Genomic DNA, 24,729 nt, shown 5'->3' on the forward strand with positions numbered 1-24,729 from the left:
TTACCTCAAGAAGGTATGCAGCTTTGGACTAATCACTTCCTGTAGCTAAACCACAATCTCCTCATCTGTGAAGTAAGGGCATGGTCAAGGAGATTTATGAGGTTGCTTTCAACTTTATGAGTCTCTGTTTGTGTCTAAGTGAGAACTGTAGCCAGTCAGTTGGCTACCATGATTTTATTTCCAAATCTCAACAGACTCTATACAAGTCCCTGCCTTGGGTTGGGTATGGCTGACCCATAGCTCTCCTGAGGAAGGTATGGCAGAATTCGAAGTCACCCCCTGTGGGAAATCTGAGAACAGTGCTTTTCAAACTTCTAGAGAAGTTAAATTCCCTCCAAAGGAATAAAGAATACAGTAAGTTGCTTGGTATGTATAGACAAAAAATATGATAATAACCAGAGAGCTGGTGGATGGATGATGGAATAATTTCAGGAGAGTCCCAGAATTGATTCAGAAAAAAAAATGGTTTCTCTGATTTGAGAAGGTATTGAGAGAATTCCTTGGTCTTCTCAGCATGCTTTATTCTTAGAACTCGTGCCTCTTCTAGCATAACCCATTCTTGTCTTTACTTCCAGCCACACTGATTCCTGTTCACTTCATAAAATATTTCCTATACTTTGTAGGGATTTGGATTGCTATGGTAATAATCACAGTAGTGTGTGTTAGTCTTCTTACCTTCTCTCCCAAAACCACCCCACTTTCTGTTTTCTGTTAAAAGACTGGAGAATTTTCTGTGATAATTAAGAAGATACCAGATCAGAGGGTATCTTCTTCAATTGGTGTGGATCTTGTGATTGTCTCCAGTAGTTCCTTCTGATGAAATAGTGTTAGAATTAGTTTTATTATCATACTGACTAAATACCTGACAAAAAACTTCAGGAAACAAATGTTTACTTTGGCTCATCAGTGGACCAGTAGCATGTAGGAACCAGAGCAATATACTGCCTACAGGACACAAAGCCAATGTTAAAATTCCCCAACCAAATCCTACCTTGTCTAATTCTACCACCTCCTGATACCCTACTTAGATTTTTACATCCATTAATAGGTAAAACCATTTGGATCAATTAAAAAGGACTCTGTATAAATGTGCTCACAGACTCTCCCAGAGCTGTCCTTTGGTTTAATCTCATAGATGTTTCTCAGTTCAGCCAATTTAGTAATCAAAATTAATCATTGCAAATAGTTAACATGAATAGTTGTAGCCCTAAGTGGATTCATGGTTTAAAATCTCTCAAAAATTGAATTTTCCTATCTTGATGTTGGGATTATCTAGTGAAAACATTTAAGGAAGCAAGAACACCTATTTTAGTCTCTTCTAAAAAGAGAGAGAAAATATTCTGACTTATTTTATAAGGATTCCAGTAACCTGATCCTGGTAGTTTAAAAATAACACTCAAAAGACCAAAACCTTTCATGAACATAAAAAACAAATCATCAAGCAGTCTTCATGAAATATGTAGAGTTGTTTGTATTATCCCATTTCTAATATCTAGAGATCTGTAATGCTATTCTCTCTTTCTTCTTGGTATTAATAGGTTGTGGGGTGTGTGTGTGTGTGTGTGTGTGTGTGTGTGTGTGTGTGTGCACATGTGAGTATGTGTTTTTCAAATTAAAAGATTTAATGCTGTAAATTTCCCCATATGTACAATTTTAGATGCATCACAGTTTGATGTGTTGTATTTTTATTTTGTTCCATCAAGACAGTGGGGTTTTTGATCCATAGGTTAGAAGCATGTTTAACTTTCAAAAATGTCCAAGGACATTTTCCTTTTGTTTTTCTGCTATTGATTTCTAATTTAAGTTCATCTTGAACACAAGGTATACTTTGTATTAGTTTAATTCTTATGGATTTTTAAAGTCATCTTCAGAACATAGTCCATCTAGATAAAGATTTTGTTTTCCTTTTAAAGAATGCATATTCTGTATTTATTTAGAATATTTTTTAAGTATTAAGGTTTGATTAATTGGTAGTTTTTTATTTCTGTATATTACTGAGTAGAATATTGACTTGTTCAGATAAAGTTGTACAACAGAAAACTATCAGTTATCTTATCTACTTTTCAACTTCATTTTCTTTGGGATTATTCTAATGAATTTCATTCAGCTTTTGAGATTACTCTTTGTAAAGTTGAGTTCTACTTTTTGAAATTATGTGTTTCCATAGCCTGTGAAATATATATCTTCAGCCAATATGTTGTCAACTTTTTCTCCCTCAACAGTATCATTTCTCCCCACCATTCTCCCATGCAACATGGCAGACCTTCTGTTACTATTTTCTTGACATCTGAGGTTCTATTTTGCTTTGTTTCAGATCTTTTATCTCTTCACTGTTCAAATGAGCTAACATTTGGCTCTATCTCCAAGTTTTGTTTGTTTGGTTGTTAAGTTCTCAGATTTCCAACAGTTCTTTATATCTTCCTTACTTTTCTGATTAGCCATTTTTGTGTTGGCATGTGTTATCCTTTCATGTTGAGTAATATTGATTATATCTGAGATATTTTGAGACTGGATTTTATTTAAATCTTTGGATAATTGTGTTTTCCTTTTATCCTGCAGTTGACAGGGTTAGGCCCAGTGAGCAATTACTATTTTACCTTTAGTAAGCTGTGGTTGTGGTATCATCCATTGCCAGTGCCTTTAGTGTATCTACTCCAGATGGTCAATCTGGAGTCTCAGCACTTTCACTGCCAATTCTTTGTAGGTTATTTCTGATGAGATCTATGTATTCAAGCCTGAGATGTAAGCCTGGGTGTTTATAAGCAATTAGTGGGTATATTTGTTTCCTAAGCTCCTCCTTTCTGTGATTTTTTTTTAGATCCTTCTAGTTCTATGGGACTTTTGTTACTGGTCATTTGGCCAGGAAACTTGGACTTCAGTTAATGTCATCTGTCATGAAGTGCACAGCAATGCCTAAGTTTCTGCAGCCAAATGACTGGACAGCAAGCCATAATGGGATTCAGTCCCACCTTCTCAGAACCACAGTTCTGATAAACCCAGAGGGAGCTTTGGTTTTAGCTTTGCAAGTTTCTCTTGCTGCTGGCTGTCATATACACCACTGGGATATTTTGGGCATGGTAGCTTCAGATAGCAGGGAGAAGGAGGGACATGGAGGCTTACAAACACACATGTGCACACACACACACACACACACACACACACACACACACACACACACATGTCTCCAAGTGTCAGAGCTATGGCCATCTCCTGCTTCTCCTCTGCCAGCAACTGGTGTCTGGTAACTGTGTGTTGACTCCAGTTTGGGCATAATGGATACTGCCAGTTTGTTGGTATTTCAAGTTCTGGTTGTCTTTTGTAGGCTGTCTGCTACAATTGACTGTAAAGTCCTCACGCAACTTTATAATGACATAAGGTTTTATAATTGTAAACCCTGGTTAAGATAGGAGACAGAATGTAAAGACTCCATTTGTGTTGGATTGTGAATTTGATGATGATGAGGTTAAATGGTGTGGGCATACACTGCTCCTTGACTGTAGCTTTTCAAAGCTTTGCATCCTTGCTTGAAAAATAATTCCTACATTCTACTTTCAAAATTTTGGAGGAAGATGTGTGTACTTTTGTCACTGAGCAGTCCTAGTTCTATTGGCTCATAAACAAAACCTCAGTAACTACATTGGAATGGAGAAATTTATTAATATTTTACTTTTTCTTACTATTAAGGCAAAGGGACTGAGAGTATACCTCAGTGGTAGAGATTTTGCCTAATATGCAGAAAAGCTTTTTGCTCCAACCTAAGCAAACACACACACACATACACACACACAGAGAAAGAGAGAGAGAGAGAGAGAGAGAGAGAGAGAGAGAGAGAGAGAGAGATAGAGATTACAGAGATTTTCCTTGTCACTTTCTTTTATCCTCACTGAGGATTGAACCACTGAACTATATGCCTACTCTTATTTTTTACTTTTTGTTTTGAGATAAGATCCTACTCTGTGGTCTAGGCAGCCTTTGAACTTAGGGTCTTTGTGACTCAGTCTTCCAAGTAGCTGGGTTTATAGGCATGCACAATCAGGCCCAGACAAACTCAAGAATTTGGGAAATCTTTTCATTCCAGTTTAGAAAAAGGACTGTGGAGATAATGCTTCTGTGACTAATATAGTAAGTTCATTCTCTGCTGAATGAACAGGTACCTCTTTCATGAGAAGAGTTTTGTTGTGCGTGTTTCATAAGCTCACATCTGGAATTTAGAGTGTTAAATATGCTTATAATGCCTATAAAATAGTTATTGTGACTGTAGTGGTTAGTGAGGCTCTGGGAACAAGCTTCTCTGATAATCTCAAGTAAGATAGGGACTGATGAAATAAATGATATAAGGTGTTCCCAGAGTGGTGAGGATACTCAAAGACCTGTTGTTCCTGAGGGGTGGGGAACAGGAAGCCCTGCTGTAGAAGGGAGAATGGAATGATTTAGGGAGCAGGGGTTTGCATTTCCAGGATCAGGGCAGGCTATACAGTGGGAAGGTCTGGTTCCAACTTGAGCCCACTCACAGGATGTCAGGGGAAGTGTGACTAAGGTCATGGCCATGCCACGTGGCAGGCCAGCTGGATTCAAAGCAGGGGCCTCTGGCCACATATCCTAAGTTTCCATGGCCTAATGTAGTAGGCTTGAAAGAAAGGGTGGATGCAGGATACTGGCAGGGGCTGTGCAGTGCGTGGGCAGTAAGTCTTAAGTGGCAGTGGGTGGAGACCACAGCATTTCATACGCCTTTCCTATGACACCTTTTAAAGCTATAACCTACAGTATGCAGGAGTTTATGCCAATATCTGCTTACAGGGATCTTGCAGACCTCTTAAATACTCTGGTGTTCGTAGAAGTACAAGAGAAATTTTTTATTTTGGTGTCATTTTTAACACATATAGAGATGTAAATTTAGATTGTGAATTTGTGGTCCTGTTCACATTTAGCAGTTTTATTGGGAATGATTTTAAAACCTTTTGTAATTTTCAGATGTGGATGGCTGTAAAGGATACATTAGATTTCTTTCAACTTTTCCTTGGAGAAGGGCTGTTCACAATCCTTTAGCAGGTTAGGTTACAGAATTTCAGCAGCTTTATGGTCTTATCATGTAGTTTGATAGATTGAATTTGCACTTTGAGGAAACGGAATGTATTTTTAATCACGGAAATATATTGTACCCAGGGAACATAGGGGAGTATATGTCAGATTTAAGCTGTAATTAATATCTCACTGGTGATTTTCCAACTCCATGGCATGCTGAAACTTGATCTTCACTTGAGCAATTTCTAGTGTTTCCTGAGTGTAAAATGTAAAGAGTCTTAGAAAAGCATCCTAGGATTCATAACCATTCTTTATCCATTTAGGATCTTATAGAGGTCTCTGGCCTAAATTTTCAGTTCTAAGAGAAAAATTTATTATGAAAAGCATTAAATGTTCAGTATTTTATGTATCCCCAATAAATTATACAATATGCTAGGAGGAATGAGGGAAAGAAGTGAAAATCACCATAGAAACTTGGGTGGGAGGTTGTAAGTACTGGAGGGGGGTATATGAGCTGCTATTATTAGACATCCTTGTTAAGGTCCTGTGTCTTTATGATTGCCTGGGAGGGTTCATTGAAGTGGAAAAAGCACTTGAAGTATTTACTTAGTTCAGTTTCTTCCTAAAACTTAAGAATCCTTTCTATGATGAGAAATTATAGAAGGTAGAAGCACGGTCTTTTTGTTGTTGTTGTTGTTTGGGTTTTTTTTTTTTTTGTCTGTTTTGTTTTGTTTTTTTACATTTCAAATATTATTCCCTTTCCTGGTTTCTCATCCATAAGCCCCCTATCCCATTCCCTCCCCCTTCTTCTATAAGTGTGTTTCCCCTCCCCAACCACCCCCCTTTCTGCCTCCCGGCTCTGACATTCTCCTACACTGGGGGGTCCAACCTTGGCAGGACCAAGGGCTTCCCCTTCCCTTGGTGCCCCAACATGGCTATTCTCTGCCACATACGCAGTTGGAGCCCAGGGTCAGTTCATGTATAGTCTTTGGATAGTGGTTTAGTCCCTGGAAGCTCTGGTTGGTTGGCATTGTTGTTCATATGGGGTCTCGAGCCCCTTCAAGCTCTTCCAGTCCTTTCTCTGATTCCTTCAACGGGGGACCCGTTCTCAGTTCAGTGGTTTGCTGCTGGCATTCGCCTATGTATTTGCTGTATTCTGGCTGTGTCTCTCAGGAGAGGTCTACATCCGGCTCCTGTCGGCCTGCACTTCTTTGCTTTCTCAATATTGTCTATCTTTGGTGGTTGTTTATATAAGGGCTGGATCCCTAGGTGTGGCAGGCTCTGAATGGTCATTCCTTCAGTCTTTGCTCCAAACTTTGTTGCCATAACTTCTCCTAAGAAATATGGTCTTTAGTTTGGATATAATGCCATTTTTTGAAATTAATGAGCTTGCATTAGAAATCAGGTTCCTGGAAGAGACATCATAAAGAATAGACACTGAAGTTCACTACCATTAAAGCTTTAGGTGTAAGCTACCTTTAAAAACATTTTCATGTTTAGGATAGGTTTATTCTATTTTTCTCAAGCTCCCCCCCCAACACATAGGTGTCTTCTATTTTGCCTAGAGCTCTTTGTCATGGAGGTGATAATGAGTTTGGTGACCAGGTCTGAATGCACTATATAGATATATAAAGGCCACTATTAAATTGTCTCTGAGCCTTAAGTAACATAAAGTACTGAGGAGCACTACATTGGATTAGCATTAATTAGCATTAAGGAGATTGTGGGTAAGCATAAAAACAAGTGGGATGACAAAGAAAAATGTATCATACTGTAAGAAGAGTGCTTTGTGAGCATCACATAATATTAATATAAGCCAATTGTTAAGATCTCTTTTAAAAAGATTTATTTTTTCATTTTTATTTTTGTACGTGTGTGCCCATGTGACTTTATGTGTGTAGGTACCCATAGAGAACAGCAGAGAGTGTTGGATCTCCTGTAACTGGTACTATAGGTGATTATATAGTACCTGGTGTGGGTGTTGGGGATCAAAAGTGGGTCCTCCAGAATAGAACCAAGTGCCTTTGACCGCTAAGGCACCTCTCCAGCTCCACAAAGATCTGTTTTATGTGTTTAGATTGTACCTTGGGTTCCAAGATGATAGCAGTTTAGAGGCCCAGTATGTTCATCCACCTCCCACAACCCTTTCTCTTCTATAGTATCCTAAGAGGCCAAAGCTGTAAAAGAACCTAACCAAGAATTCTGGTATGATCTTGTCATTATTAGACATTTCAGAATACTTACCACAGTTTAAAACCTCAGTGAAGAGGTGGGAGCAGAGTTTGTAGGAGAGGAGAAACTTAGAAATCAAAGGTAAAGTTTGTGATGAATGGCACAGTAGGGAAGAGACTCACATGGACTAATGGTTGTTTGTCTGGCATACCTGAAGTACCTTCCAGCACAGGAGAGTACACCTGCAATGCTGCAGATTAGCAACTCAGGAGCCCCAAAATATTTAAAGAAAGTAATTATGTTTTTATACAACATGAAGTTGTTTCTTAATGATCCAAACTGTTTATGCCATATTCATGTTGAGCAAAGTCATCTAAAAATGATTTAAAGTGGACAAGACAAGAGAATGAACATGGACTTCCTGCAGCCACTGGACAATGTAGGGATTTTGAGCACCAGAAGAACTACTTTCTGCAGCATGCCGGATACATGTCATCCTTCTTGGGTAAGAAGAGGTACTGTCGCTGTGCTGAGTGAGACATGGTTAGTAAACAGGGAGTTAGGAACTTTAAGAGCAGTGATGCGAAGTAAATGAAGGATGAGGCTTAATTGGAGCTGAAGGCTGCTGGCTTTATACAAGGAATGCATGTTATTCTAGTCCTTGGAAGAAGAAATGGTAACTCCTTTTTAAATTATGGCATCTGCTTTGATATCTGAAAAATGATCCGTGCTCTTTTCAAATTATAGTTAAAGAAGATGACAACATGACTCTACTAAACATATGAACAATAAAGAAGTATGGGAAAATAGAAAAGAATCACTTTTTATTTAAAAATAAACTTTCATATCTTTAAAGAAAAATATGGAATATGGACCCAGAGATTAATGATGCAGTTAATTGAATTAGTTTAACTTTCATCTGATAATAATTTAACTTTAACCATGAGAAAAAACCGAACACTCCAGAAAATTATCTTAAAATTATTTCAGGTTGGTGAGTTGGTGTATGCCTCACAACCTGTTTTGATCCTCAGACACACATGATAGAAGGTCAGAACCAATTCCCACACATTGTCCACTGACCTCCACTCATGCCATAACATATGTCCCCACATATAGTGCACAGTAAATGAATGCAATTAAAAAATAAAAATCTCTTACTGGGTGTGATGACTATAGCCTATAACTCAAACAGCTATGGGGTGAAGCAAGAGGAGTTCTATGAATTTAAGGCCAGCCTGAGCTACATAGTGAGTTCTAGGATAGCCTGGACCTAGAAACTCTGTCTGAAAAACAATAGCAAAACAAAACAAACAATAAACAAAATCTATTTGTTGCCTTGAGAAAGGTTTACATATGAGCTTCCATATTTATTTGCCTACTGATGTATTTTTAACCATCTGAGGCGAGATTGTTATAGTTGTTATTATTATACAAAAAATGAAATTTATTTAGGTACAGGTATACCTTATATACTATTCTTTTAACTTTTTTATGTAATTTGAAGTTTTCTACTATAAACTGTTTTTAAAAGAAGCAGCAGCATCCAGGTGGTATTGGCCAATGTATTTAATTCCGGAACTTGGGAGGCAGACACAGGTGGATCTCTATGAGGTCAAAGCCTAGTTGAGCTATAAAGAGATGTTGTCTCAGAGATAGGAGAAAAAGACATTGTAGATAATCTATTGATCTTTGAAAGGAAGGATGAAAAGATCTGACCATAATTTGAAGTATACCTGCAATAGCTTGTAGCATGTAGAACTGATTCATTATCTGTGGCAAGCATGGAAAATGAAGGGAGTATAAATGAAGAGGATCATTCATGGAAATCTGTTAGCTATAGTGAGGGAATTAGGATTCATCTTGACCTTGCTGCTGGAAATCCTTCACTGCATGAGCTTGTCTTTTTTTTTTTTTTTTTTTTTTTTTCGGAGCTGGGGGCCGAACCCAGGGCCTTGCGCTTGCTAGGCAAGCGCTCTACCACTGAGCTAAATCCCCAACCCGAGCTTGTCTTATGTAGCCTATTCCGTTTATCTCTTTCAGCCCTATTCTTTTCCTGTCCTCTAAAGTTTAATTTACATTGGTCATTGTCCTTCTGTAGTATAAACTCCATAGTTCTGTGGATTTTAAATAAAAAAAAAGACTATTTGGTCTTAGCTTTCCTAGAATCTGCTCATTTCAAGGACGCTGGTCTTTGTTGAGAAGCTCCAGTTAAGGTTCTTACTTAATGGTTGTAGTCACTGTCTTTAATGCTTTTAAGATTTTAATTTTATGTGTATGAATATTTGGATTTATGTTTGTCTATGAACCACGTGTGTGCCTGCTTCTTGCAAAAGCCTGTAGAGGGCATCAGATCACATAGCTCCTATGTTTGTAGTTTTGTTCTGCTGGGAATCAAACCTTTGTTCTCCAAAAGTCCAACGAAGAGCTCCTAATCACAGATTCATCTCTCCAATTCCAAGAAGTCAGTCTCTTAATACCTTCAAAGATTTGTTTCCTTCCCACCTGTAGGATCCTCCATTTGATAGAAGTTTCACTCAGTCCAACTCAGTAACCTTGAAATTTGGTCTGGAAAGCTGGCTCAGTTGGTAAAGTACTTGTGACATAAGCATGTGAACCAGAGGCTGGATCTGCAGCACCCATGCAAAAGCTGGGCACATTAGCACACAGCTGGAACCTTGGTGCTAGAGAGACAGATACAGGTGAATCCCTGGAGCTTGCTGGCCAGCCAGTTTAGCTGAATTGATGTGTTCCAAGTTCAGTGAGATACCCTATTTCAGAAATAATACAGAAAGAAGTGTCTAGGAAGATCCTTGACCTCAAACTCTGGCCTTCACCCACATGTATACATGCATGCAACATATATACTAATAAATGCCCCCAGTAATTCAGGAGGCACCCCAGCCCACATCTTAGCACTACTGTAAGTCTAGAGACACATGCCATACTTCATCACCTTGACTTAAAACTGTATAAATATTCCCTGCTGACAGAACGGAGTTGCTTTTATTGGTGATGGTTATTGCTTGTTTGTTTGATTGTAGCACACGGTGCCCCTGTTCAATCCTAGTCCTTGTATATGCTAGGCAGAACTCTGTTACAGATATATACTTCCAGTTATCTTGCTGGAGGAAAAATGAAAGGCATTGACATATAATTTGCTCCTTAATGTGATATCTGGTTTGTTTACTGATTTTATGTTTTATTTCTAGCTCATACATATGTTAGATCATGGGCAAGAAGGTATGAGCAGTGAAGGAACTCTATATGTTATTTAACTCTATATACTTAGAAATGCTATGGTGTGCTTCTTGATTGAAAATCTGGGAAGTTGGACTTGGTGTGATGGCATGTGCATTTAGTCTCAGCATTCAGGAGGCAGAGTCAGGTGGATCTTTGGGAGTTCCAGGCCAGCCTATATATATATAGTGAATTTGAGGACATCCAGGACTGCATTGAGAGACCCTGTGATAAAACAAAACAAAACAAAACAAAACAAAACAAAACAAAACAACAAATAATCCCCTCCATCCCTAACCTGGGATATGGGGCTTCTTGGACCTGTGTCCATACATGTTTAAATTAAGAAGATGGGGATGTGGAGAATTGCCTTTTCTGGTAAAGAGAGTCCTTGTCCCATTATCAGCCCTGGCTTACTTCCATCTCTTGTTGGTATTAATGACTTTGGACTTTAGGACGGGGTTCTTGCTTGAAATCTCCCTGTTTCACAAGTTTCTTCTCACAGAGAACTTTCTGTGGGATGAGGTATCTTAGGTGAGATCTGGGTCAGGATACTGGCTTGAGAAGGGATACAGGACTCACTCCCTACTTGTAGATAATGCCTGAGATATGCTGTTTATGGAGCTCTTTATAGGTCACCATTGTGTGGCTCATTGGCCACACTTGCAGTTCTTTCATTTTCTTTAGGGATAGAAACATAAGCACAAAGACTAAAAGTCATTTTGGCTGGTGGGGTACTTCACACCTGTAAATCCAGCATGTGGGGGAGGTTGAAGTGGGAGAATAGTGTTCAAACATAGCCTAGGTTACAGAGATGATCTGTCTTTAGAAGGGGATATGAGGGAGAAGGCAACAGCAAAAACAAAGAAATTGGTACAAGTCCTTGAGTCTTCTATCTCTGCCAGTCATGTTCTTTTATTCTTTTCAGGCCCTCCTGCAGTATTACACCTAGCTCACCCTTGTGTCTTGGCAGTCCTTGCAGCTCAATCAAGTGTTGTTCACCTTATTCAGCACACATACTTGAGTATTCTGAAGGCTGAGTACTGTGGGAATTTGAGGCTGGGGCAGGCAGCAAAGAATAGAGCTGCCAGCAGGGCTCTTCTAGCTTCTGGCAGGAAGTTTGCCTTAGTCCAGGTTACAGTGTTGGGCTACCCACCCACCCACCTCACTTTCCATCCCCCAGATCACTTGAAGAAAGCATGGAGAAGCTGAAGGTGCTCTTTCTGTTCCTTTGATTTCCATATGCTTCTTTAGATGATGTACAGTCTCCTCCTGATTTGTTTGCTGTGGTGTTAGGGATAGAGCCTAGAGATTTGCATGTATTATACCATTTTACATACCGGACCAGAGCTACATACCAGGTCTGATCTTTCCTCACTTTTGTACTAAGTCTTTATGAATCATGAATTCTAAAGGGCAAGGTCTCTATCATTTATGTTTCTCCTGTCCCAGATCCTAGCCATGGAACTGCGCATTGTAAGGTTAATTACAATGAAAATTATCTTTGTCAAGAACATGTACTTCTGTGGTCTTCAGAACACATCATGTATAGGTGATACAAGTACATAGTTTCATATACTGAGACATCATTTCCGTCTGTTTGGGCACATCTGTTCTTTGTTCAGTACTAGAGTTTTGAAAATGGAAACCGGTTCATGCCATCTTATTCTATTTAGTATTTAACACCAGTTTCTTTCCATCTTGGGTAGAACAGGTGGGAACAGGCATGACTGGGTTATCACTGGGAGTTCTTAGTCACCTGAGATGGGGAAGACAGGGAGGGATGATGTGTTGATGAGTTTTTGTGTAAAGACTACACTCCTCTTAGAATTCTTAGCTTATAGGGATGAAGATGTAGTTCAGTTGTCAGACACTTGCTTAAATATACTATCCCCAGCAATGCTGTAGACATGCACCTCAAAATCCACAAATGCATAGCAGTGAACCAAAGAAAAGAAAGTTGAGAAACAAGAAAAAAATCCTGTATTTATACAGGGGCTCCAAATCACATGATAAGGTGTAAAATTGAGAGTTGGTGGCCTTCTTTTACTTGCTAAACCTAATCTTGCTGATCTTGCTTAGATCTGTCTCTTTTCACAGTGGAGAGCCACTCAGAGGACCATTTCCCTTCAGGATACAGTCTCTTCAGCAGTTTAGTAGACAGTGTTTTATGCCATTTTTCCTCTGTAGTTCCAGAAGAGAACCTCAGAGGTGACATGGACAAAGGGTACCTGAGGCAAGGGTACAATCTATTTCCAGTTATTCTCTTCTAAAATGTGAATTGTATGTATTCAGTCTTCACTACAGCTCTGTTGGCATGTTGAAACACTCTAAAAGTTAGTTTTGCAACTTAAGATTTTTTTGCTCTCAAATTTTATCATACATTTGATGTCCTAACGTTGGGTAACATTCTACTGCTCTGTTTTTGTGGTTTTCCTGAAAGGTTCTTATGCTAATTCTTGCTAATTCCAAGGTAATATATCCTGTAACCAGTTGAGTTGGGTAGGGCTGCCATTTGACCTGGGCAATCTGTGTTCTGAAACCCATTTGCCTGTCCTTATCTGTGATAAACTAATTCAGGTAACCCAGCTTTTTGTGTGTCTCTCCTTGATAACACCCTAAGTATTTTGATGCTGCTGTTCTCAGGCAACAGGAATGTAGAATTCTTGCAATCAATCAATCGTAATTTCATATGCAGTTATGTTCTATATAGTCTTCAAGGTAAGATGGTAAGATATTATGTCCTCACTTCCCAAGAACTCTAGTCAGTTTTTGTTGTATGGCTATGGGTAGATACTTTCTGGTACTTGCCAACTCTCTGGGAGATATTCCATGGCGCTTTTCCTGCTTATTGTAGCCATTGAGGTCATTCATGGAGACATGTTCAATTTCCTCAACTTAGCCTGTATCCTTAGCTTGTGTCAAGTTGACATTAAAACTAGCCAGCACACCTTTGTTGAGCTCCCTATTATTGATCTGACCTCTTCATATTCAAAGGCCTCAGTCCTCCATATTACGTTTACTTCTCTAACAGCCCTCACTCTCAGCGCAGACCTAAAGTAGTGGAACAAACCAGTTGTGGCCTAAAACCTGAAGACTTGAGCCAAATGAAAACCTTTATGTAAGTTATATCAGATAGTTTGCCATAGTAACCAAAAGAAGGCTGCTATAAAACACCCTCCAAAAATCCTTGAATAACTCACTTTCATGACTCAAAACTTTCTATGGTTTTGTATCTTAGAGCTAAGAATTAGTCTATTCCAGGAAGCCCTTTGTAACCTGCTTCCCTGTGCCTGTTCAGTGTAACCAGACTCATTTCTTTCTTCTTTCTACCTCTTCATCCTGATATGTGACACTAGACATTTTACTGATCTAATCCCTGAGAAGATATATTTCCACTTCCCGTTCTTTTCTCTCTGCCATGCCTTCTTCATTCACTGCCCAGATATTTATGGAATCTGCTCCCATGATTACTTAGTCTGCCTCTCCCTATACCTCCCATATTCTGCTTGAGTACTTTATCACTAGCTAGTCTACTTTGCATTTCTTTGTTTCTATTTCTTTCCCCTATAGTCTGGAAACTCTAGACTATATTCCCTACACCCAGCACAGTACCTAAGAGTTACGGAGTATTTGGTAAGATTTTTGAATGACTGAATGTGTGTACTGGACAATGTGGTCAGAAATAGATGATAAGGAATGTGGATTCACCCAATTGGAGAGGAAAACACAACATGTATGTATATTTCTCAGAGTCTAGGGGGATTTCTCTTGGACACTCCCTGAGATCTTACCATTTCTAAAATTGGATGGGACATCAGTTGTTATCTGCTCAACACTGAATATTATACAGCCTTTTCATTCTTGTTGATTGCCTCTTTTTCTTTTGTTATTGTTACATATATGTTTGTGGTATGCACAAATATTTGTAAATAACATCCACCAAGTCAGTTTTTGTTGATGGTGTGTATATGACTGCAGGGCTCTGGACTGGAAAACCAATGAGGGGCCTCATCCCTGGGTGAGGCTGATTCTCATCCCAACATTCATTGGTTACCTGTACTTCTTTGTCTAGGGATGGAACACCCACCTTCATGTTAACATGTCCATTGATAATGCCATTGTTCTGCCAATTTCTAGACAAGCTTTTCACAGCAAGCTTCCTGGTATTTTGGCTCTTAGAATCTTTCTTCCTCCTTGTCCTCTATGTTCCCTGAGCTGTAGATGCAAGAGGTGTGATGTATTCATATCCACTAGGTGTAAGCTTTCCATGGTCTGTTCATCTCTGTATTGTGTCCAATTGTGGTTTTCTGTGATGGTCTCCATTTTCTATAAAGAAAGGCTTCTTTGATGAGGGGTGGTAGCTACACTTATTTGTGGGTATAAAGATAAGATTTAGAATGTAGTGAGGAATCATACTGGAGGAAGTGGCTTGGCAGAAGGTCAAAATAAATTCAGTCAGCTTCAAGGGATAGGACCAAAATCCCTAGTACCAGGAATAATTTCCCTTCTGTTGAGTGAGCATACATCCAATTAGAAAACTGCTGATTGCCACCAATATGTGACTGCAACCCATTGAACCTTTATGCATGTGTACCATGTAGAGATGTCACTACTCAATAGGACCATTAATTGCTTTCACCCCTTGTCTATGGAACTCCCTTTCTCTTATTTTGTTTAATTCCCTACTCTGTTTCATTTGTGTTTTCTGGCATTACACTGTTCTCTACCTATCAAAGCCAGATTTCAAGAGTAGATGTGATTTGTTTTGTGAGAGGCATTGGAATGCTGACCTACCTACTCACCATTTTTTTGCTTTGTGCTTCACTGACTCCTTTATTTTGTCAACTCCCAACAAAGATCACCACTCTACCACCCACACATCTACTGCCCTTAACCAGATTCATGTTCTCTAGGACATGTCTTTATTACTATATTTTTCATCTCTTATTGCATACTTAATGATCAATTACAAACAGTCTGGAATTCACTTCCACTTAATCCATGGTGCTTGTGAGACTCGTGATTTCCAGCACTTAACAAATGCTTGGCAACCCCTATACCCATCCTGGCTTCCACTCCAAATGTTTAGTGTAGTAGAGAACAGAAAGTACCTAAGCAGACTGTTCGGTGCCTCTTCTGTTTAGAGTGTTTTACTCTGGAGATCGATGAGATCTGTCTTAATTTTTTTCTTTTCACCGTTTTCCCCTTGAATCAATATTTAGAAGATCTGCATGTGTGTGTTTATGTGTGCATAGGTGCACATGCATGTGTGGAGGCCAGGGGTAGAACTTGTCATCTCGAGCAGCATCCATCTTTTTTTTTTTTTTGATATAGGGTCTGTCACTAGCCTGAAGCTCACTAAAATAGGCTAGCCCAGGCTGGCCAGTGTACCCTCGGGAGGCAGTTGTTCTGGCTTACCCAGCACTGGGATTATAGATTTGTGCAACCTTTTTTACATGGACTCTAATGACTGATATTAGATCCTTGTGCTTGCAAACGAGTACTCTCCAAATCCATCTACTCAGGTATAGAACTATTTTATTATTTGAGAGAGAAAGTGGGGAGGTGGGGGGAGAAACATTAGAATATGAATTGGAAATTTCTTTTATCCATTTACAGCAGGTACAGAAGAATAGGTTGTGGCAAAATTGGACTTGAGGGTATTGTTTCTGTTATGTAGGAAGTTTAAGATTATGAGATTGGAGAAAGCTGACTGAAAAAATAAGTCATATAAGCTTGGCAGAGAACTTGAAGGCTAAGGGTGTAGATAGGTACATTGCTAAGAAGAGATGTGGCTCATTTTATATAAACCCAATACTGATAGACAGTATATCTTGGCTAAGATTTGTTTCTGTTATTCAGACCCATTTGCAGATTGGTAAACTTGAGTGTACAAATTGTTATCCACAAAGATCTCATTGTTACTAACTAAAATTTCTAAATCGAGGAATACAAAGAACCCAAGAAACTTAAAAGCCTTGGCATATTCAAAGTTATCTTGAAATAATTTATTAGAGACTCCATTAAGGATACTAGTACAAAAGTACTATCCTATAAATAGAAATGAACTTTCAAAAACCCAACAATGTGATAAAAGCACTGTCCTCTTTGATCTCTGTGGATCATTCTGTAAGGAACTGTATTTGTACAAAACACTGTCTTGTTAGCTCCATTATTTTGTTTAGCAAAAGCAGCAAGCATAGCTAAGTGGTAGAGCACTTGGCTAGCACGCCTGAGTACCTGGGTTTCAGATTCAACATTGCCAAGGAGAGGATATGCCCCTTTAACTCCTTAGTTATATTTGCCTCAGACAAGAAGATACTAATTTGGTTGGTTAAAAACTTTTTCTTCAAGATACCCACTTTTCATTTAACAAAGAATCTTACTGTGCATATATGGGCTGGCCTTCAACTTAGCAATTCACCTGTCATTGTGTCCAGGTTCTGGAATTGGAGGTGTGCCTTCAGAGTGATAATCCTCCTCTACATAATACTCCTGTGTATATTTCTAGTAGCTTAATTTGTATTTGATTTAGGTCTACCTTTTTCCAATTACTCCTAATAAATACACCAGTCCATGAGTCCTGAGAAGTCATGTATTTGAGTTTAAGGTTCATGAGGTAACTTTCTTCTTACTGCAAACTATTAGGATGGAGATGCTCACTTTTACCTTTGTCCCACTAGTGTAGTCACCATTTCCAGTGGGATGCTTTTGATAGGTTAAAGTTATTTTCTAAGTAATCAATCTTACAATTCTGTAATTTTTCCTGGTTTCTACCTAGTATTACCCTTGTGTGTTTGTCACTAAACTTCAAAAGCAAAAAAAAAAAAAAAAAAACCTGTCTCACAGTGGGCTCTGAAGTAAATCTTGCTTCTGAAATATATGTGCAAAAATAATTATATTGTTTTTAGAGAAGAAGGTTATAATCAAATTGAAACTTGAGGGGTTTTTGTCAAGGATTATGTTGATTAACAAGTGTTCTTCATTTTTTGGACAGCTTGTGAGAAAGCAGTGATTGTAGTTAATTTTTAATGAGTGTTACATAGTTGATAATTGCTCTGATTCATGATATTAATGTATTCTCTTTCCTTCGCCCACAGCAAAACAAGCTTAATTTGATTTATATCCTTAGGAAGAAGAAAAAACCCTAAGATTATTCACATGGCATGATTCAGATTTTGGCCCCTTTCTCTTTCCCTTCTCTTTTTCTTCTCTTCCTCTTCCTCCTTGTCCCCCTCTTCTTCTCCCACCCTGCCCACTCCTGTATTCACTCCCACCCACCATGTTGTTGTCATCAAAGAACTGAGTCAGTTAGTTCTTTAAAATGGGTGGGGACAGGAGACAAGTAATAAAAAAAAAATTCTAAGTGAAGTATTCAGCTTCTGTGTGAAATCACTGCAAAAAGACAGGCGTCTCCTTCTATTACATGAAAAGCTTAGAGCACAGTCCGGTCCTCATAAAGACATGCTCCCAGTGTCCTACATAAATTTTCATGTAGTTTGTGTACATGTTTGTCAAGGCATTTCATGTAGCCCAGCCATGGAGGCACATACCGAATTCTGATCCTGGAAATTTTATGTAAACTATACATCAAATTAATGTGCTCTGAAAGTACTTTGCTATACTTTCAGAAGTATAGCATCATCAGATGCTTGTCATCACTAATAAAGTAGTTTTAAATGTTATTTTTAAGTGATAGTATAACTGCTGTGTGTGACTCAAACACCGTGTCAACCCTTTTCAGTTCAGGTGCAAAGTACTTTCAGAGCACATTAATTTGATGTATAGTTTATATAAAATTTTTTTATACTTTGCTAAATAAGAAATGGACTTTTTATGTTTTGTAGCCAGGATCGCACTCTGTGGCTCAGAGCGAGTGTGTATTCCTCTTGCTTCTGCTTCCCAAGGCAGGGAACTATGGACATGCATTGTCATACTTGACATTCTCTAAAGATTTTTGATTGTTACAAAATATAATCGATGAAGTCACTTAATTTGCTTAAATGGACAGTATGACATGGAAGCTTGAGGCTATTCTTGCCTCCCTTGGAAGAGAACTATTGGGGGTAGCTACTCAGGCTTGGTAATGTGGTAAGCATTACTTAAGGAGAGATTTTTTTTTTTTTTTGGTCCCGGCATTTTATTCTTTATGCCAATTCTCCAGGTGATGAAAAACAGAAAGAAAGTGACTCCCCCCATGTTCCTATAGGCAATACCATCCCAGGGCCAGTATTGGATCCTGGGCTCTTTGTGTTCACCTTGACTTATAGTTTGGGATTTCTAGAAATGAAAGAGTCACATTGTTTGGTATTTTGGGTTTCTGGCAGAAAGAGAACTCTCTGCTGTTTCTCCAAAAACAACATTTTAGTTCAGAGTTGAAGCAGATATGTACCTCTGACCCAAGGTCCCACCAAAAGCAGTGAGTCCTGGAGCTTTCCCACATCACCACCATACCTCCATTTTGTTGTCTTAGCCCCCATTACGTTATAGACAGGTTGGATTGGTTGCTCGCTCTTTGCCCTTCAGGAGAGCCTAGGATCTGCATATTTTTAAAGTATACTTGTACTTCAGTGATGTCTGCCTGCTGTCTTTTTTTAATTATCCATCAACTCTGTTACATGTTGACTGAAAACTATTAGCTTTTGCTCCTGGAGGCTTTATGGGATGGTTGAACTGCTTCATAGAGCTTTCAGATGGAACCAGAGCTTGGCGTACTCAGAAGTAGAATTTCTTCTTTTTTTAATCTTTTTCTTTTTAGTTTTTTTATTGTATTTTTAAAATTTTCATTTTAAATGTTATCCCTTTCCCACTTTCCACTCCAGAAACCTGCTATCCCACACCCTCTCCCAGCTTCTATGAAGGTCTTTCATCATCTACCCACCCACTTTCTCCCACCTTCCAACCCTAACACTCCCCTACACTGGGGCACCCAAGCCTTGGCAGTTCCAAGGGCTTCTCCTCCTATTTATGTATATCTTAATGAAAGACAATCTAACAGAGAACATATACTGAGGTTCTTCACCTAACTACCTGGGCTTCCCTTAGGGTAAATGTCATGGGCTTTTATGTGGTGGCCTTGTGGAGGAAAACAAAACAAAACAAAGCAGAAGAGTAGATCATGGGTCTACTCTGAGTCTGTACTCTTTTGCCCTTTGATTAGAGGCTGTTTGGAGGTGCTCTGCACTGTGCCCAGGACAGTGCTCTACCCTGAAAAGGACTATAATGTTCCTCCAATTTTTTGACTCATTTATCTTTTCCTGGCTGGTGACAGTTCTGATGTCTTGTCGTATCTGGGCCAACTAGAATGAAAGTTCTATTTTGTTATTGTTGTTGTTTTATTTTGTTTTGTTTTAATTTTGAGGCAGGATTTCACCTAGGATGGCCTTGAACTAACTCCTTATCCTCTTGCCACAACCCTACACAACCTTGCATGTTCCTTTGTGTTCGGGAAGGCGGGCTTTTTCTCATCATGTTTGGGCTGCTATGGGAATTTCTGAATGTCTTTTCTGACTGGTTCCATCTGGTCATAGCTCCCTTCTGCACTGACTTTAAGGATACTCCAGAAAATGTAATGGAAAAAAGCCCCAACAGATTCTGAAATGCTCTACAGAAATGATGGCTTGGTCAGATGTTTGTCATCACTAATACAGTAGTTTTAAATATTATTTTTAAGTGATAGTACAACTGCTGTGTGTGACTCAAACACCGTGTCAACCCTTTTCAGTTCAGGTGCAAAGCTGAAGGGCTGGAGGAACCGGGATTGAAACACTAGCCATTCTACAGACTTTCAACAGATGTTATAGGTTTCTTCAGAGGCCAGAGTTTTGGTTCTTTGATTTTTATTAATGTCTGCTTTCACGCTGTGTGTTAATTTCCATTGGAAGTTAAGTAATTATAGACTTGATGTTCGCTGTGTACCATGGAAAGGTAACTGTCTTTAAGCCAATAAAGCTTTACTCAGAAAATGTCAGTGGCTAGATTAATATCCCTGTTGAAATATGAACAGGTTTTAATAACTAGTTGAGAAATATGTGTATGTACTTAAAATATAAAGACAGTATAATTTGGAGATGTACTTCCAAGTAGTTTTTAAATTTCATTTCTGAAATCTGATTCTTTATGAAAATTTGGAGTGATGTTTATTCCAGTAAAAAAAACTTACAGAGAATTTTTTAATATATTTATAAAGTCAATGATCAACTTCCGTATTAGCTTTTTAAATAATATTTCCATGTGTGTATCTTTTCTGTGTCTTCATCTGTGAGTTGGAGAATTCGCTATTTGCCTTGTGTTTTAAAAATAGAAGGTATGTCCTACATTGTAACATAACTAGTTATCCATCAAGGTTTAATCAACAGTAAAAGCCTCTGTCAAAGCAGTTGCTGACTTTGCTCAAGGTTAAAGGAAGTATGCTGAAAAGAGATAACTGTAGTTTGAGTGCTTGCCTGAGCCATTCAGATTGTATGTGTGTTGGGGAGAGGTTTGCACTTATTATTCCATTTCTTCCTATCTCCCAAATACCTAAGAGTAACTAATTCCATGCATGTAATGCCACTCTCATCATGGTAGTTAAACATCATACTGAAGAGGAGACTTAGAAGCAGTTTACTTGATTGGGATTTCCCCAGAGATTATTTGGTGATTTTTAAGGTTTTTTGTCTTCAGCTATTAAACAAGTTGACATCAAAAGACTATTCAGATGTTGGGGTGGGGCCATTGTAGAATTGGTGATTCTATGTGAATGACTCAGGTTAGAGTGCAAATTGCAGTACATGCAAAAGTGAAAGCCTGTTACACGGCTCGGCTCTCATGTCCCTGACCACTTCCTGAAGAACCTGCCACATGGGCCCCAAAAAGAGATTTAAAACTGGGTTCTTCCCATGGTAAAGACATGAGGCAGACCTGTATGTAGAAAACCTTTTCCCCACTGTTGTGTGAACTTGATTGTTTAGTGGCCTTAGTTGTAAAATTTACAGCATATGGTTCTGAAACATTACATATTAGAAAGGGCCAGAGCTTAGCTGACACTTAAAATATAATCTCAGAGCTTTCTTGTTTACCTGATTGAATGTTTTGAAACCCATTAAAACATGCTTTCTGATCCTTAAATGTATGAGCTAGAAAAGAAAAAAAAATGGGAGCTTGTCAGATCAAGTACAACCTCCAGTCTAATAAAACTGAGTCACATCCAAATGGGCTGTACTTACACTACCCTCCCATTCTGGGGAAAATGTGGCCGGGGGAGGCAGTGTGAGTCATCACCTGGTTTGTTTGACATATGCTTCCTTCCATAAATTCGGAATGGCAAGCAGCACAGTGCTCTGGGCTTGCCTTGGAAAAAGAGCTGTTGCAGCTTTGCCTGAGCAAAATTGGGCATCTGGTTTGGAAAGAAGAGGTTGAGCCCGTGTTTTGAGTATAGATGACGGGGGAGGGGGAGAAGAAATGGACAGATCCAAACAAAGAATATTTGTAAGTACTATTTTCAAAGAATGAAGAAATTGTAAGGGTGTTTGTGATTGAATTTTTTTCTGAGGCATAAGCGGTATTTAAGAAAAATTGGGGGTGTTAAAATAAATTGGCAGCTACTTCATGAAGTGGGTTGTTTACTTAACAAGAGTATTCTTGATATGGACAAATGAAAATGGAAGGGGGCATGATTTGTAGTTAGCATAAAGATTTATCCCAAGTATGGTTAAATTTGCTTAATTTTTACAATTGTTTTAAAAAGAAATGTGTTTGACTTAGGAATCTTCCCTTGGGACCCTTTGTGCGAAGGGAAGAGAGGCACCTCACCCATTTCCCTATGGTGGCTCTGCAAGCCTCTGTGGAGCTGTGCAGAATGAAGCTTAGAATGTGAAATTGTACGAGAGACCGTCAGAAGCGAGATGAGCAGTTTCATTTGTAGCTCAACTGAGCTTTTAAACTCAGCCTCTGCTTTGGGATTATTTTTTAATACATGCCAGACATTCTTCTGATTCCCATCCTGGCTGGGTCTCAGCTCCTTCTCTGTCTGGGTGAGGTTAGGGTGTTACTTGTTTTAAAGCTCGAGTTGTCACAGCCAGGGCATTTTCTGTTTCGGCTTATGAACCCCACCTTTTCCTGAATGAGTGTCCTTTGTATAACCCCAGTAATTCAAAAATTCTACAGGCATAGGGACTTCCCTGTCATGTGACTTAGGTACTACATCCTGGTTGCCATTGGTCAGCAGCTAATTGTCAGGTCCCTATAAGAAGTCCCGGGTTAGACGACTGTCCACCTTCCACTCTCCCGCTGGCTGCTGCTCATCAGGAGCAGGATGGGGTGGGGACTGTCCAGTGATTCCTCATGTGATAAATGACCAAGTGACTGTAGCCATGGGGTCTGCACACCAGCAAGACACTGAGATTGCTTGTAGCTGATTTGATCAAACTCTGACTTCCTGAACTGGAAACTGTCACTTTAATGCAGCTTACTGATTAAACTGAGAAAAATGTAGCTGAAAATGTGCGCCAAGAACTTGTATGGACTTATTCCCTGTCCCCCTTTTTCCTTTTGTCTGATTCATTTTGTCACAGGAATGAAATGCAGATAACTCGTTAGAAAACTTTTGTGGAAAGAAGTGACTTATGCGATCAGAACAAAGGCGTTTTATAATCAGATTTACCAAGCTGAGAAGAGGGAGTTTCAGCAAACGGAAGCTCCCGGCATTCTGTCACCAGGAAACACTGCATTTTCCAGAATCGGTAAGTGAAAAGTGGCATTGTCCCTAATAGATATCATATGGTGTGTGGGAGAATTGCAAAATTATTCACAAACCCCTAACAAGTGTGTAGAACAGAGAATATATAAACAAAGGTAGGAATTTTACAAGCAGGCAACCCCATAGTAAAGCATAAAGGCTGAGAAGGAACCAGGTAATTAACAAAATGAGCTGGGTGTTACTAGTTCAGCCAAACATATGTAATAGAACCAGATCTTACTTTTTGGACGTGATTTCCTTTTTAGTGGGGCAAAGCATGAAATCAAAATGGGCTGTTTGCTTGAGTTACTACATTAACTTTCCATGGATAGAGATTTGCATTCAGTCTGACTAGCAAGTTGAAATTTGAAGAGATACTTTCAGAATTAGTCGGCTCCTTTGTTTCCCATTGTGTCTTATTTTATCTAGATCTTTACAAAATGAAACTTGAAGCAGTATACCCAAAACATCTGATTGTGAACGGCAGATTTTGTTGGTCATAGAATTTGTTTTGCATTCATGTCATGATTTTAAGACTGTGCTATTTGATTACATTAGTAAAGCAAAAGGGTGCTGATTTCCATACAGTACATAACATTTTCAAGATGGTGATGAGCAACTAACTCTTAATGGTGTGATACCCATGTGTCTGCCTTCCGTTTTTTCTCAGAAATGTAAAATTCAGTTTTCCGGTTTTGAATCTGAGCTGTTCCTATTCCAGAAAAAGACAGTAAAGCTGTGAATATCTGTGTTCCAAAGGACACTGAGATAGCAGTTTTATATTAGTGTGAATGTTTGACTTCTTGACTTTGCTGAAATAAGATTGCATAAAGATCGAGCCCAACAAGCAGATTAGGACAATAGGTGACTGCTTGATTTTTGTCTGTTTCTTATTGGTCAGTAGAAGTAATGATGTGATATATACTTACGTAAATTTAGATGGAAATATTTTTAGTATCAGTACTTACATATAGGTATTGTGGGCAATCTTCATTTCTGAGTATAAATGTCCAATTTTGACATGAACAGAACTGGGCTTTGAATTATAAAGAATGTAATATTATTTATTTTGTGTTAAGTACCTCCAACTAAATTTAAAGTTGATTGTACATTCTTGACTTCTGGCTCCCATTCTGTTCCTTTTGAAATCATAAAATTCTCAACTTAAAAAAAGAAAGCCATAACAGGGTAGCAGAACTGCGGGTTTCTGTTAGTTGAGTGGGCTGCAGATGGGAATAGGAAGGTGAGTGTGTTGGAATCTATAAATTATGGCCCACCCACATAGTTTAAAGGTTTGGAGATCATTTTTCTTAGGCTAAAATCTCCAAGACTTCAGTTTCATTAAAACACAATCATGGTTGTGAGATGCAAATCCAGCCATAAATCAGTACATTGGCATTGCAAATTTATATGGATGTCACATGTCATTTGGCTTAATTAAGGCGTGCCCTCCTGACATACATGAACTTCTAGATTTGAGGAGACAGAAAAATGGTGAAAAAGCATGATAGTATTTCTAGTTAATTTATATCCTACTGCTAGTATATATTCAATGACTAATACTTATTTTTACT

The 24,729-nt window shown here is 38.7% G+C and overlaps 1 long non-coding RNA gene across 7 annotated transcripts in view; it reads left to right on the forward strand.

Annotated features, from left to right (window-relative positions):
• The window catches only part of LOC120099382 (uncharacterized), an 81,711-nt gene that overhangs the window by 35,840 nt on the left and 21,142 nt on the right, over nucleotides 1-24,729 (forward strand). For 6 of the 7 annotated variants that reach the window (XR_005498560.2, XR_005498557.2, XR_005498563.2 and 3 more), the window contains exon 4: nucleotides 22,992-23,159. This is a non-coding gene — a long non-coding RNA (uncharacterized LOC120099382). Of the gene's footprint in view, nucleotides 1-1,928; nucleotides 21,907-22,991; nucleotides 23,160-24,729 lie in introns of those variants that run through there. The other variant, XR_010061261.1, reaches the window with a different exon arrangement.

The sequence above is a fragment of the Rattus norvegicus genome, chromosome X (assembly GCF_036323735.1).
Source record: "Rattus norvegicus strain BN/NHsdMcwi chromosome X, GRCr8, whole genome shotgun sequence".
Classification (NCBI taxonomy): Eukaryota; Metazoa; Chordata; class Mammalia; order Rodentia; family Muridae; genus Rattus; species Rattus norvegicus.